Below are 17,465 nucleotides of genomic sequence, written 5' to 3'. Positions count from 1 at the left end.
CAGTCATTTTTAGTGATCCACTGAAACATTTCAGGTAATTTTTCTCTCTAATTAGAGCACACAGCCCTGTCTTCTGTGTGTTCTGCAACAGATGTGATATTTGCAAGCATCTCTGGGGAAGATGTGTTTTTCAGAAATATGCTTACCTGCACAACCTCAGAGTTTTCAGGAAACTCTGAAAATCTAAACTAAACTGCGCAATTTTCCCATAAAAAGAACAAGTGAAAATTGAGTGACCAAGTCCTTCTGTTCTTGATTGCTTCCTCCCCTGGTGAGCAGATCTTCACACAGACAATATGAGCCATAGAGTGGGCTTTCAAAGTGAACTTGGAAAAGATAAATGTTAAGAAAATGTGTTCTCTTAAAGGAAAATGTTTCCATTTCAGAATGTGTCTCTGCAATTTAGCCTTTTGCATTGAGGTGAGACCCATTAACATACTTGCACTTCTATATTCTATATATTTTAGAAGCAAAAGTTTCCAGACATCTCAATTCCCAGAAAGAAAAAGCAAAGCCTTATTGCAAGTAGCTCCTAGTGTAGACCAGTACACATGCAGGAAGCAGAAACATCCTTAAAGTTCTCAAGTAGGTGAAGTCAGTATTGCACATTTAAGGGCCTGTAGTATTTTTTTTTTTTTTTTTGGCATCTAGTAACTGTGCACCAGAGACTGCTCATTGCTTTTTAGAAAGTACAATAAGTACAATTTCAGTCTACGGCCATACCACCCTGAACATGCCAGATCTTCTCTGATCTCTGAAGCTAATCAGGGTCGGGCCTGGCTAGTACTTGAATGGGAGAAAATACAATTTCAGAAAAGTTAAGAGTGGGTGTGCTTTATTTATTTATTTTTTCTTTTTCTTTTCTCTTTTTGACAGGCAGAGTGGACAGTGAAAGAGTGAGAGACAGAGAGAAAGGTCTTCCTTTTCCATTGGTTCACCCCCTCAATGGCCACTGCAGAGCCAGGAGCCAGGTACTTCCTCCTGGTCTCCCATGGGGGTGCAAGGCCCAAGGACTTGAGCCATCCTCCACTGCACTCCCAGGCCACAGCAGAGAGCTGGACTGGTGTGCTGGGATTAGCCTATTGAACCACGGCACTGGCCTATTTATTTATTTTTAAAGATTTATTTTATTTGAAAGACAGAGTTACAGAGAGAGGTAGAGACAGAGAAAGAGGTCTTCCATCCTCTGGTTCACTCCCCAAATGGCTGCAACAGCAATAGCTGCATTGATCCGAAGCTGGGAGCCAGGTGCTTCTCCTGGTCTGCCATGCGGGTGCAGAGGACCAAGCACTTGGGCCATCCTCCACTGCCTTCCTGGGGCACAGCAGAGAGCTGGACTGAAAGAGGAGCAACCAGAACTAGAACCGGCGCCCATATGGGATGTCAGCTCTTCAGGCCAGGGTTTCAACCCACTGTGCCACAGCGCCGGCCCCATGGGTGTGCATTAAACTTTTGTCCCCAACAACTAGAGCAATATCTTGACTAGCAGAATGGCTTTTAGTAAAAGGTCAGTGAATAAAGAAATATATAAATACAACAATTAATAAATTAATGATGGTGTGAGAGTATTTCAAAAGGTTTGTGTAAAACTGAATTGAAAGGTAATTGTATTTTGGTGCCATCCGAAGTTGGAGCACTATATTGTGTCCTGGCTGCTCCGCTTCCAATCAAACTCCCTACTGATGGCCTGGGAAAAGCAGCAGAAGAGGACCCAAGCACTTGGGCCCCTGCCACTCATGGGAAAGACCTGGAAGAAAGCTCCTGGCTCCTGGCTCCTGGCTCTCGCCTGGCAGAGCCTCTGCCATGGTGGCCACTGGGGGAATAAACCAGAGGATATAAGACCTCTGTCTCTCCCTCTCTCTGTGTTACTTCTGACTTTCAAATAAATAGATAAATGTTAAAAGAGAGAGACACAGAGAAAGTGAGAGAGAGAATTAGCACCAGCTAATGAAAGTGTTTTTCATTCCCTAGGATTTGAGCAAGATGGTGCTACTGTTTTCCTCAGTCTAAACTTTAAACAGTCTTGTTCATGACTCTAGGCCTTCCTTGCCCTCCCTTTTTTGATGAGCTTTTAATTTCAAAAGCTTTCCAATGTAAACTCTTTCTCATCCATTGACAGACTATGCAGTATCTTTCTCAAGGGGATGAGAACTATTCTCGTGAAATGTCCTTCCAGGGACGATAGGGCCACTGTTGCGTTTTCTGTCTCCATGGTGAGATAGATGCCTAACTTCCATGGGCTTCAATTAGCAAGGTGAAACATTCGCAAACTCAGCTTTAACTCATGACTCCACACATCCCCTTAATCAACCTCTGGTTGTCCAAATGCTCTCTAGTATATTTTCACTAGTTTATTTCAGCAATTATAAAAATACTCACCCTGTATTTTAACAGAGTTGAGGTCAGATTGCGTTCTGGCATCTCTCCCCTATTACAACAGTTTGAATAAAGTCTTTTTTGCCTTCTAAATTTTGATATTATTTTTGCTTTTATGATTATACAAGAAACACTATTTTCACTGAGTTAAATGTCTTTGAGTTTGGTTTGGTTTGATAATGAATTAGATAAAATGTTTAAACCACCTTGAATAAACTGATTGATTTTAGTAAAAGTATTTTATAGTGTTGATGCAATTCCCAATAACTGAGGTCTCTGGTTGCATCCCCTAAATATTGACAAATTATGCTTCAATTTTAATTTGCTTCAAATTATTTTTTAATTTCTCTTGATTTTTTTATCAGTATCTTATTAAAAGTGTCATTTAATCTTTGTATTTTGGGGCAGCTTTTCAGTTGTCTCTTACTAATTTCAAGGAGAAACTCACTGTTACATGACTGTAGGCATCTCATGATGGTTATCACTGTACACTTGTTACAGAGTATTTTATCACCCAGAATGTGGTATACTTTTGTGAGCATTGGTTGAAATTTCAGGAAAATTTGAGACTATTAATTAATATCTCACACTATGAAAACTTTTTAAAACAGGTTCATATTTTGATGCGATGCATTTTTGGCTCTTTTGTTGTTCACTTATTTTTTCTTACTATTTTAAAAAGGCAGAATGACAAAGAAAGAGAACGATGGCTCTTCCATCCTGGGGTTCACTCTTTGAATCCCAACAGCAGCCAGGTTTGAAGCAGGTCAAAGCAAGGAGCCAGAAACTCCACTGAATCCTGCACTTGGTTCATCGTCTGCTGCAGGATGCATTATCTGGAGCTGAGTTGAAAAATATGTTTGCCATGCTTTTTTGTTAAGTGATATACAAAGTACAAAAAATGTAATGTATATGTGTTAAATTAATATTTTGAGATTTGCTTATTGTATATAGCCATTGTCTATACTCTTTAGGAATTCTACTTACTTGTTGAATTATTTATTTAGTGGAGGTTAAGCTTGTTATTATAACGTAAATTGAAAGTATGTCATTGTAAAAATTAAAAGAAAAATAAGAATGGAAGAAGTGGGCGGTGGAATGATAAGGAGGTCGTTATAATTATGTTCTTTTTTTAAAAAAAATTATTTGAGAGTCAGAGTTACACAGAGAGAGAAGGAGAGCCAGAGAGAGAGAGAAATGGAGAAAGAGGTCTTCCGTTCACTGGTTCACTCCCCAGTTGGCCACAACAGCCGGAGCTGAGCCAATCTGAAGCCAGGAGCCAGGAGCTTCTTCTGGGTCTCTCATGCTGGATCAGAAGTGGAGTAGCTGAGGCTTGAACTGGCACCCATATGGGATGCCGGCACAGCAGGTGGCAGCTCTATCTGCTTTGCCACACTCCGGCCCCCACTATATTTTTAAAACTGAATCTATGAAATATATGAAACTTCTCTTCCTTATATAAATTTTTTTAAAAAAATTACCCCAAAAAAAGAGAAAGTAGAGGTGGAATTCAATCTCAAGTATTCCAATATGGGATGTGGATGTCCCAAACTTCCTCTATAAAAACACTCGTATTCTTTGCTTCTTAGTTATTCTGAAGTTTTTCTGTACTTTGCAACAAAATTGATGCATCTGGAGGCCATTATGCTTACAGAAATAAGTCAGTTTCAGAAAAAAAAAGACTGAAACCATATGGTTTCTCTGATACGTGGTAGTTAATATACCAAAAAAGCATAGGAGTGAAATGCACATCTTGTGATTTGGTTGTGGGTTTTAGCCCTTGTTTGTACTGTTGAGGAACTGTGAACTTTCTACCATTTACTTGTTGGATAGTATCTTTAGCGCAGCATTAAGCCCATGATTGCAGAGTGTATTGAAACTATGCTTTTGCAAAAATTAAAGATAATAAGTAGGAAAGAGGATGATTGAGGAAAGTAGGGTGGGGAGTACAGTTATCTTAGAATTGTACCAAGGACTGCCTCTCTGCCTTTGGCCTAAAATCAAGTGTAGAATTGTACCAATGAAATACATGAAATCTGCTCAATTTATATTAAAAAAATAAAAATTAAAAGTTGTAAGAATAGAGAAATTATGCTAAGAGATTTTTTCTTAGTTGCATCTCGTCACAGGACAACCTCTGTTTTTGATTATTATTAATTATGACTAGTTTCTCATCTCTTTTGTCTATTATTAAAATATTCCAACTTTGCTTTATAGAATATGCACTTTCTGATTGCTGGACCTATATTTATTGTGTATTTTAAATCTACTGGCTTACCAATATTAGAACTTCTTGGTCTTCCAATAATTATAACTAGCACACTGTTAACTATAATACCACATACATACATAATAACATCATATAATAAATTACAATGATTAATTGGCCTTTTTTTCTATATTTTTGCATTATATACTTGGAGATACCTCCTGAAACATATATATATATATGATTTTAACTATTTTTATGAATTTGTTTGTCATTGGAATTTTTATGTTATCCTTGGTAATTCAGCCTTATCATCAAATGGATGCAAAATGACCTTTTTTACCTTAATATTGATTTTTAAATTAATTTTGCAGAATATTAGTTTAACCTAACCAAATCCTCAGGAATTACACTTTAGCTCATATATTATTTCCTGTTATTTTCAAACTTTCTGACTATTCATGTACTACAATATTTTATAAGCAAAATATAGAATTAATTATTTATCAAATTGAAATCACTATCTAATTGGCCAAGCTTGGCATATCTATGCATTGCTTATAAATTAGATATTATTTTTCAAAACTTTGTGTGTTTTTTAATGGTCTGTGACTTCTCTGAATGATCATTTATATAAATTACATCATTCAGGTACTATTTGGAATGTTATATCCTCTATTTTTAACTGTAATGTTATAATTAACACAACAATAATTAAATGAAAATATGTAACATCTTTGGGTGCATTGCAAGATCTTATTATTATAATTCTGGGTGCCTAAATGTATTCATAATTTTCTGTTTAAAAAATCTTACATTTTCATCTGCTACACTAAATATTAATATGATATGGAAAAGAGAATGAAAGATATGGAGTCAAGATTTTATACACCTAATATTTATTATACTTATACATATATTAGTAAATCCTTTTTCTACTGTTCTTTCTTACATTCTATAATTCTTTTCTGGATTTCTTTCACTTTTTAACAAAAAGCACATTAATACTTTCTGAAATCATGTAATTGTGATTCTAAATACTGTGCTGAGGATTCTTGGAATGCAAGGTTGGTTCAACATAATAAATATGATAAACCACATCAACAGAGTGAAGAACAATAATCAAAATTATCTGGATAGATTTAGAAAAGGCATTTGACATAATTCATTTTGAAAAAATTCATCATCCTTTCATGATAAAAACTTTGATCAAATTGGGTACAGAAGGAATATAACTCAATATAATAAAGATCCTATGTTAACTCAACAGTTAACATCATGTTGAAAGGGAAAAAGCTCAAGGCTTCCTCTCTAGACCTGAAACAAGATATGTACGTTTACTTTTTCCTGTGTCATTCAACAAACTACGTGAGGTACTAGCTAGAGCAGTTAGACAAAACATACAAAGGTACAAAGATACAAAAGACACATTAAAATTGGAAAGGATGAAGTCAAACTGCCACTCTGCAAATAGCATGATCTTATATATATATATATAAAAAAAAAAAAAAACTTAAAAAAATTCCAGCAAATAGCTCTTAAAACTAATGAACAAAGTTGTAGGTTACAAACTAAATGTATACAAATCAGTAGTATTGTTATGAACTAAAGGAATGTCATCGGAAAAACAAATTTAAAAAACAACAACAACAACAACAACTTATCTCCAATAGCTGCAACAAAAAAATTTCTGGGAATAAAATTAATCAAAGAGTTGAAATATCTCTACAAGAAAATACTATGAATCACTGATGAAAGAAACTGGGAGAGACATCTGTGTTCATGGATTGAAAGAATATTGTTACAACATGCAAACTATCTAAAGTGGTTTAAAAATTCAATGTGATCTGTATCCAAATCTTAATGACATTTTTCACAGAATTAGAAAAAAAACACTACAAAAATTTGTGTAAAATAACAAAAGACCCCAAAATAGCCAAAGCACTCTTTAGCAAAAAGAGCAAAGCAGGAAATATTAAGCTACCTGATTTTAAAATATGTTACAAAATACAGTAGTTAAAACAGCATAATACGGCCGGCGCTGTGGCTCAATAGGCTAATCCTCCACCGGTGTGCGCCGGCACACCGAGTTCTAGTGCCGGTCGGGGCGCTGGATTCTGTCCCTGTTGCCCCTCTTCCAGGCCAGCTCTCTGCTATGGCCCGGGAAGGCAGTGGAGGATGGCCCAAGTACTTGGGCCCTGCACCTGCATGGGAGACCAGGAGAAGCATCTGGGTCCTGGCTTTGGATCAGCGCAATGTGCCGGCCACAGCGCGGTGGCCATTGGAGGGTGAACCAACAGCAAAGGAAGACCTTTCTCTCTGTCTCTCTCTCTCTCACTGTCCACTCTGCCTGTCAAAAACAAAACAAAACAAAACAAAACAAAACAAAACAAAACAAAAAAAACAGCATAATACTAGTGTTAAAACAGATCCATAAACCAATGGAATGATATAAAGACCCTAGAAATAAACCTTTACATTATCAACCAATTGATTCTTTGCAAAGGTGCTAGGAACATGTATTGGATAAAGGTGGTCTTTTTAATAAATTGTGCTGAGAAAAATTACATGTACAAACACAAAGTAACAAAATCAGACTCCTGCCTCACACCCTGTAATATAATCAGCTAAAAACAGATGAAAGACCTCAATTTGAGATTATAAATTTTGAGACTGTAAGAAAATTTATATGGAAAACAATTCAGAAGACTAGAATAGACCTGTTTTTTTTTTTTTTTTTTTTTTTGGATTAGACCACAAAGCTTGGAAAATAAAGCCAAAATATAAATAAATAAACAAATGGGTTGATTAAAGATTTATCAAACTAAAGAATGGGAGAAAACAGTCGTGAGCTTTACATTTAATACATTTAATAGATTAGTATCTAGAATACATAAAGAAGTCAAACAACTCAATTACAAAAAAAATACAATTTAAAAATGAGCACTAGACCTAAACAGACATTTCTCAAAGGGATAGGTACAGATTGCAAGCAAATACCTGAAACAAGTCTATATACAACTGATCAGGGAAATGTAAATCAAAGGCACAAATTTGCTACTATCAAAAAGACAAAAGAAACAAGTTTTGGCAAAAAATGTGGAGAATAAAACCAAAAACTTGCATTCTGCTGGTGACAATGTTATTAATTATAGCCATCATGGGAATCAGTATGGCGATTCTTCAAGAAACAAGAAATAGAACTACTGTATGATAAAATGATCCTACTTCTTTTTTTTTTTTTTTTTTTTTTTTTGACAGGCAGAGTGGACAGTGAGAGAGAGAGACAGAGAGAGAAAGGTCTTCCTTTGCCATTGGTTCACCCTCCAATGGCCGCCACTGCAGCCGGCGCCCCGCGCTGATCCGATGGCAGGAGCCAGGATCCAGGTGCTTTTCCTGGTCTCCCATGGGGTGCAGGGCCCAAGCACCTGGGCCATCCTCCACTGCACTCCCTGGCCACAGCAGAGAGCTGGCCTGGAAGAGGGGCAACCGGGACAGAATCCGGCGCCCCGACCGGGTCTAGAACCCGGTGTGCCGGCGCCGCAAGGTGGAGGATTAGCCTATTGAGCCACGGCGCTGGCCCAAAATGATCCTACTTCTGCATATACATATGCAAAGGAAATGACATCCATTTGTAGAAGAGACATCTGCACTCACATGCTTATTGTAGCAATTTTCAAAATAGCTGGGAAATGAGAACAACCCAGGTGTCCTTTCACAGATGAATGAATAAATGAAATATTGTGGATATACTCCATGCAGTATCACTCAGTCATATAAAGTATGAAATATTTTCATTTGCAACAATGTGGATGGAACTAAAGGTCATTACGTTAAATGAAATAAGCCAAGAACATAAGAAAAGATTGTTAGATCTCACTCACATGCGGATTCAAAAAACTCTGTGATCTCATAGCTGTAAAAAATAAAACTATGAGTGCAATATCATAGAGCAGCAAGTTCTCCTGCTGGGGAACCAATATTCCATATTTGAGCGCTGATTCATATCATAGGTATTCTGCTTTTGATCCAGCCCCCTGTTAATGCATCTGAGAAAGCAGCAGATGATGTTCCAAACACCTGGTTCCTTCTCAATCACGTGAGAGACCTGGATGGAGTTTCAGGTGTATGACTTCATCCTGGCCAAGCCTTGGCTGTAGCTGATTTTTCAAGTGGACCAGCAGATGGAAGACCTCTCTCTCTCTCTCTCTCTCTCTCTCTCTCTCTCTCTCTCTCTTTCTCTCTATCTCTATCTCTATCTCTTTCTCTCTCTCCTTGTCTCTATGTTGCTCTGACTTTCAAATAAATGATAATATATTTGAGGTTACCAGAGATTGGAGAAAAAAGTGAGTTAGGAGTGTTTGGGAAAGATTGATGGATAACAGATTACTGCTAGATAAGAGTAAGAAGTTCTGAAGTTCTGTTGCACAATAGGGTGAAGATAGAAAATGCATATTTTTCTCTATTTAAAAAAACAGAAAACATGATTTTGAGATGTTTCACAACAAAGAATTGTTAAATGCTTGAAAGGAAAAATATGTTTACTTTCATGGGACACTGCAGAATTTATACATGCAATGAAAGATTTCATAGGGCCCCATTAACACATATAATTTTTATATGTCTGTTAAATCTTTTAAATAAATAATAAATAAATGCTGTGCCTGTTACATCAAAGATATTCAACTAATTTTAAAAAAATATTTTGCTAATTATATTTTTCATTAGAAGGTCAAATGCCTTAGGAGGGGAGAAATTCTTTTAATTATAATTTTAATTTTAATTTTTTTTTATTTGACGGAGTTATACAGTGAGAGAGAGAGATAGAGAGAAACGTCTTCTTTCTGCTGGTTCACTACCCAAATGGCCACTATGGTCGGAGCTACACCAATCTGAAGCCAAGAGCCAGGTGCTTCCTCCTGGTCTCCCATGCGGGTGCAGGGCCCAAGCACTTGGGCCATCCTCCACTGCCTTCCCGGGCCACAGCAGAGAGCTGGACTGGAAGAGGAGCAATCAGGACTAGAACCTGGCACCCATATGGGATGCCGGTGCCACAAGTGGAGGATTAGTGAGACAAGGTGCAGGCCCCAAGAAATTCTTTTAATATATGAATGTATTAGCATGTATAAAGCATTCAATGTTATCTTCTCATTCACATTTTCTATTAAAATATAATAAGAAATTCAGAATATTTATCAAATTTCATGCTGTAATATCTTTGAATGGTGGGTAATGTAATGATGCTTTACATGTGAACTACTCACACAATATAAGGGGAGAGAGAGGGATCCTAGATTGAGATTACATAATTTTAGTTGGGATACCTAGTTTCTGTGCTTCAGCCTCTTTTATAAAAACCAATCCAGAACAATACTGTTAATCATTTGTTGCATAGATTGAGTCATTAACCTAAAGGATCTTGGAAACTGCCTGCATAGCATAAAGTCTTGCTATGAAATATGATCCAAAACTTGGAAGTAGATTTAAAAAAATTATTGCATATACTTTTAATTTTTTTGGAGACTTGTCTCAGAATCGTCCACTAAAAATTATTTATATCTTTATGCTCTGGAGTCCATAAAATGCACATTTTTTGAATTACTATTTACCATTTGTTATAGTACAAAGTCTATTATGTTATATGTTAATTTTTGATTTTTGGCCCATAATGACATATGCAATGTCTGTTCAGAAAATGATGTAACCCCAAAGATTAAGGATTTATTACTCTTTAAGACATTAACCAGTTTTGTGTCAAATTTAAGAAACTTACATCAGCACTCTTTTAAGATTGACTAGATAAACTTCTGTTTGAATTGTACTTTAAAATGTATATGTGTGTATGTATATATATATATATATATATATATATTTGAAAGGCCGGGTGACAGGGGGTGGAGGGAGTAGTCAGAGGAAAGCTGGATCTCTCTGACAGTTTACTCCCAAATAGCTGAGGTGGGAGCTGAGAACAACATCCAGGTCTCCCACATGGGTGGCAGAAGCCCAAGCATGTGGGTTCATGTCCTGCCACCTTCCGACCTGCATTGAGAAGGAACTGGATTGGAAGCAGAGCAGCAGGGAGGGATTTGAATTAGCACTGAGACATTAGAAGCCAGCTTCACAGGGGGATTGCACCCACTGCACCACAGTGGCAGCCCCTGAAGTGTATTTTTAACCATTTTGTTTCCCTGCCAGTTTCCCATTAATAAGCTCATAAATATCTGATACAATTTTATGCTATATTTTCATGTACTACTTTAGATTTATTTATGCATTTACTTATTTATTTGAACAGCAGAACAACAAAGAGCAAGGTGGAGAGAGGAAGAGATAAGAGAGTTTATCTACCACCCACTGGTTAACTCCCCCAATGTCAGCAACAGCTAAGGCTGAGCAATTGTGAAGCTAGGAACCAAGAACTCAACTTGGGTCTCTTATGTGGGTGACTGAAACTCAATATTTATGCAATCATCTACTGCCTTCCCCGGCACAATAGAAGGAAGCTGAATGGGAAGTGGAGTACACTCCCACTGCACTCTGATACGGGGTGCCTGCATCATTAAAGCAGTTTAACATGTTGAGCCACAAAGCCAGCCTTAAATCTACACTTTAATAAAGTAAGCTACATATATAAAATCTAAGAATGGTAAAAAGAACATGATTTTACCTTCATAGCAGGATATATTTGATTAGAATTTAACAAGTCAGAACTTCTGATGTGTTAAACTTTTATTATTGATAGATTTAAAATGTTATTATTTTAACTCATTTATGAAAGAGCTTTGATTTAAACTAAGTTCAGATTATTAACAAAATTTAGGGTTCAAGTTTTCTTAGAATTATTTTTCTGAGTAGCAGAAAAATATTTTATGAGAGCAACTTGCTTCATTTTAGTAATAAACTTTTATATGTTTAATAACCCTCCCTCATTAGATTCTGAACTCCATTATTTTCGTATTTGCATAATACTTTATAATATGAATCACATTTGTGTTGGCAATTGTGTTGATATCACCCACTCACTCATTTATTTTTCATAGATATTTCATGAGTAGATGTTTCATCATTTAGTTACTTGCTGAGGAAAAATTAAGCATTAACAATTGTAAACAGTGTGTTCAAGGTCTCATATACATTAAAATTTACCAACATAAAATTTTGCATAAAACGCCTATTAAATAATTGTTGCTAAATTGAATTAGAAATAAGACTGAGTACATGTTTGTGTGTGAATGTTAATGAGTATGTTTGTGTGTAGCTACCTGCTTAGCTCCAACTTCTGCATTTTGTTGAGAATTTATGCGGCAAATTGAAGTATCATATATCCCATGAGAGCCTATATCATAGCTGGGTTTGTGCTGTTTTAATAGAACACCAAAGAATGAGGGATTTGTAATAGTGATTTTTAAATGTAATTCTGAGTGAGTGATTTGTATTAATTTCACACAGTTTTGGAGGCTTAGAAGTTCAAGATCAAGGTGCTGTTTCTGGTAAAGGCCCAGTCTGTGCTTCCGAGATTATGTTTTGAATGCTGTCTCCTCCAGAGGAGAAAAGCTATTTATTACATGGCAGAAGAGAGGAAGAGTGTGAGGCCACCTCCATAAACCCTTTCATAATTTTATCAATCTTTTCATTAGTGCCTCTATGTACTTCCCATTCGTCTACCACTCCCAATGCTGTTACACTGGGGATTGAGTCTCCAAGCTATGAATTCTGGAGAGGATTAAACCATCCCAAACTATCCAATTTCTACAGGTAGTTACTATAGAAAATTTGTTCCTATATACAAACATACTGAGTTTCTTCATGAAGAAGTTTGAGGATAGTGGGAACAAAGGAACAAAATTGAAAAACAAGGAAAGTCTGTAAGCAGTAAACTGAATTCAGAGTCACAATAGAACATAGACTCAAGATTCATGGAAAACAAACAAACCAGAGCAAGATGATTTGATAAAGGAATATGAGATAATCCAAGGTACTTAGCTCTTGGTGTGAATGATGGCAATTATATCAGCAAACACAGAGGTGGCATATTTTGAGCACTTTTTGTTTTTCAAGATCATTTAATTCTAACAGTTCTGTGTAGAAAATTGCATGGTATTTTTCATAAAAGAGAATAGAGAGACAATGGAAATATTAGGGCTCATAGTTAATAATTATACTGGGATCTTCCACAGAGTAAAAAAGCATTTGAGCTACAGTTATAATTCAATCAAAATGTTAGTGCCAGACATTATTTTTATGAAGGAAGCCAAAAATATGTAGAATTCAAATACCAGTTTCAGTGCTTTATAATTGGATTTTTTACTAAAAGCATTAATACAAGAGTATGATATGCAAAAAACAACTCTCATTGAAAAATGGCAAGTACATATAAATGTGGAATTATCTTTGTAACCACACATAGTGATTCAGTTCTTTGCAGAAGTTTAATTTCCTATAAAATGTATAATACATCTTGTTAATCAAAAGTTTTAGAGAAATATTACATTATATTTCTTATGTTTTAGAGGAAAAATAATCATTGGCACAAATGAGGAACAAAAGCTTGATTCTAAAGCTTACTCATCTGTGTAACTCTTCAGAAAACTTTTACTACCTCTCTGACTTAAAAATTTAGTTTCTATAATGGTGGGACAGGAGGACAAAGGAGGAAATCCCTAATATTTTCCAAAGAAAACTATGGTATTTTGATTTCTTTTCTGAATTCACATATATTCTATTTACAGGTCAAGAGTTATAAAAATTTTTGATGTGTGTTTAAGTTTTCTATGATGGAGGAAGGTTTTCAAGGCAGCTCTATACACATATCCACCCAAGTCTCATGGCTATCTACTACATGAGGAAATCATAGATTGCCTTTGATATCATTAATGCTAATTTTTATACCACGGAAAAAAATTAAGGGCTAAAATTCTCATGTGAAGCTACAGGTATACACTGACAATATCGGAGGTTTCATTCTTGACCACTGCAATAAAGCACATATTCACAATAAAGTGAGCTATATCAGGTTTTAATTTCACAGATAATGGTCATTTTAAAATCATGGAAAAGTTTGTGTGTGTATGTGTGTGTGCAACAGTTTTATGTCCTTAAAAATGTATACACCTTAGTTGTAAAATATCCTGTAACTAATGGCCAACATTGTGGCACAGTGTACACTGCTGTTTGCAACACCAGTATCCCATATCAGAGTGCTAGTTCAAGTCCTGGCTGCTCCACTCACATATTCAACTTCCTGCTAATATGCCTGAAAAGCAGTGGATAATGATCTAAGTATTGGTTCCCTGCCACACACAGGGGAGACCCAGATGGAATGCCTCGCTTCAGCCTTTCACAGCCCTGGTTCATGCGGGTTTTGGGAGAGTGAGATAGCAGGTGGAATCTCTCTCTCTCTCTCTCTCCCCCTCCCTCACTTTCTGCCTTACAAATAAATAAATCTTTTAAAAATATTCAGTTACTGAACATTGCTAACAGCTGGTCACCTGGGAAATGAGTTTCAGCAAATTTTTAATTTGTATAAAATGCAATATCAATAAAGCACAATATAGAAACGTGCAAGAAAAAGATATACACTTGTATTCATTCTAAATAATTATTAAACCTAATTTTGGCTACTGGCTATTGATCATTTAATAAATCCATATGGGGATACAATAATTCTATATGCCTCATTAATTTTGTGTGCCATTTTATTCTACATGAAATAGAAATATATAAATTGGGGCTGCAGGACTTTGGCATAGTGGGTAAAGTCGCCGCCTGCAGTAGTGGCCTCCTATATGGGCGCTGGTTTGAGTCCTGGCTTCTCCATTTTCAGTCCAGTTCTCTTCGATGATCTGGGAAAGCAGTGGAAGATGGCCAAGCCCTTGGGTCTGAGCACTTGTGTGGGAGAGCTGGAAGAAGCTCCTGGCTCCTGGCTTCAGATTGGTGCAGCTCTGGCCTTTGAGGCCATCAGGGGAAGGGGAGTAAACCAGCGGAAGGAAGTCCTCTCTATCTCTCTGCCTCTGCCTCTCTGAAACTCTGCATTTCAATTAAATAAATAAATAAATCTTAAAAAAAAAACCTGGGTTTGCTCCTTCACTAAAATATCTAGTAAATCAAAGCATAGTCAGCAAATGGGCTTATTTTAACTTTATACTAACAAGAAACAAGCCTACAGATTTCCAATATATAGCTGTCTTTGGCTGAAAAGTTCGCATTTCACCTTCAATGCATTAGTTTGGTTTATGTTGCTCTTCAGTTATTGAAGATCTGATCATCATAGTATACACAGCAGACATTATGTTAATTTAATATTAAGCAATTAATGTACTAACTTACCAAGGGAAAAATGGACTATGCTTTAGGCTTTGTAATATGGCCATCTGGAGTATCGGCATGGAATTTGTTCTCCATATTTGCATCAAAACAAGGTTAGGCTTATTTTGTGTTTCTAAACTTTTTCTCAGAGGGAATTAAATATACACATTTTATGCAATCTTTTCTCTCTGATGATATACATAGAGTAGCAACATGATAGTCACAGCAATTATTTGTGGTTTTGTCTCCACAAGGAATTGGGTGAGGCTTGAGACTGACTCAGATTCACATAGAGCTCCTTCTGTCTTCCTTTCTATATTCATTGGCTTAATCTTATTGATGTAATTGGTATGGATCAGCACCTTTATTTTGAATTAGAAAAAGGTTTGGAAACATCTTTAGGAAAGTACCATTTCTTTGTAAACTCTGATTTTTCAGAAATGGATGCATTTGTGATTTCAATGAAAATAAAACACTAAATATAAATAAAAAAGAAAAAAAACCTTGTGATGATTTACAAAGGAATTGAATTTTGTTACTGCTATATTCTACAGACATGAAATTACTTTTTATTGTGTCTAACTATCCAGACAGTCCTGACATCATCACTGCCTTCCAGAGTCTGCATTAGTAGTAACTGGAGTGGCATTTGTCTTTCTGTGTCTAATGTTCTAGTCATTTTGATGAAAATGTCAGATTTTGTTCTTTTTAATAGCTTAATAATATATCATTATATATATACACACATATATATATATAATATTTTATTTACTATTCATCCATCAGAGGACACCTTGGTTGATTCCATGTCTTGATTTATTGTGAACAGAGCTGCAATGAATACAGGCTACAGATATTTCTATGATAAGCTGATTTTGTGTCTTTCAGATATTTCCTCAAATTGGGATAACTAGGTCTTACGGTAAGTCTATTTTAAGTTTTATTCCCATACTATTTTCCATAATGGTTGTAATAATTTGCATTGTCTTCAACAGATTAAAACATTCCTTCTTCTTCATATCCTTGCCAGGATTTTTTTTTTTTTCTTTTTGATCATAGTTATTCTAACTGAAATGAGATTATATCTAATTGTGGTTTTTATTTGCATTTCCTTGATATTTATTGATACTGAATATTTTTCAACAGACATAAAGTTAATCAAAGTAAACTAAATATTTCCAAATGTTGGGGCCAGATTATGGCACAGCAAGTTAATCTACTCCTTGCTACCATGGCCACCTATATCTGCTTCCAGTTCCCCCTTCCTGCAAATGCATCTGGGAAGGCAGCAGAAAATAGTCCAAGAACTTGGACTCCTGCCACCCATTTTGGGGACCAGGATAGAGATCTTAGCTCCTAGTTTCAACCTGACACATACCCAACTGGTGTGTCTATTTGGGGAGTGAATCAATGGATAAAAGTATTAGGTCTCTGTATCTCTTTCTCTTTTCTCTCTCCCTGTATAACAGCTACTCACTGTTTTTCATCATCTGCCCCTGTGAAGATTCTCCCTCTCAGTGCTAGACATTGTATTAATAACAAAAGACTTAAGAATACTTTGAGAATGTTTTTGGAATTTTTCCCCCTATTGCTTCATTTTCTAGTTGCAAGCTCTCCCCGGCTGGTACTCCCTCTACTTTGATCTGTTTCATTAATTTTGTGACATCACAGTGCATATTTTCCCTTCCTTATCTTTGGGATTCTTGTCCCAGTGTTATGCAGTAGAAACACCCCCAAGCAAGAAACCAAGGCTATGTTACACTTTACTTATTCTCAGAAATCACTTGAGGTTTGGAAGAAACACTAGATTCATCTGGGATTAGTGAAATAATTTAATTTCTGGGATGTTGTCTTAAGGTACAGTTCACAATGTATGACTTTATTATATATATGTTTCCAGAAGCATAAAGAAGGGGCCATGTGTATACCATTGTGTTTGACAGGCATTTCTGAAATGGAGAAAGTCAAGGGATTTTGTGAATATCAGAAAAATTTATTACTTTTTTTAATTTTAAATTCTATTTATTTGTTTATTTTTTTAAGTTTATTTAATGAATATAGATTTCCAAGTACAGCTTATGGATTACAATGGCTTCCCCCCATAACGTCCCTCCCACCCACAACCCTCCCCTTTCCCACTCCCTCTCCCCTTCCATTCACATCAAGATTCATTTTTGATTCTCTTTATATACAGAAGATCAGTTTAGCTTACATTAAGTAAAGATTTCAACAGTTTGCTCCCACACAGAAACATAAAGTGAAAAATACTGTTTGAGTACTAGTTATAGCATTAAATCTCAATGTACAGCACACTAAGGACAGAGATCATACATGAGGAGTAAGTGCACAGTGACTCCTGTTGTTGACTTAACAAATTGACTCTTGTTTATGGCCTCAGTAATCACCCTAGGCTCTTGTCATGAGCTGCCAAGGCTATGGAAGCCCCCTGAGTTCACCAACTCTGATCATATTTAGACAAGGCCATGGTCAAAGTGGAAGTTCTCTCCTCCTTCAGAGAAAGGTACCTCCTTCTTTGATGACCCATTCTTTCACTGGGATCTCACTTGCAGAGATC

Source organism: Oryctolagus cuniculus, chromosome 2 (assembly GCF_051225735.1).
Source record: "Oryctolagus cuniculus isolate XC-2025 breed Fujian yellow rabbit chromosome 2, ASM5122573v1, whole genome shotgun sequence".
Classification (NCBI taxonomy): Eukaryota; Metazoa; Chordata; class Mammalia; order Lagomorpha; family Leporidae; genus Oryctolagus; species Oryctolagus cuniculus.
This window is presented reverse-complemented; position numbering follows the sequence as displayed.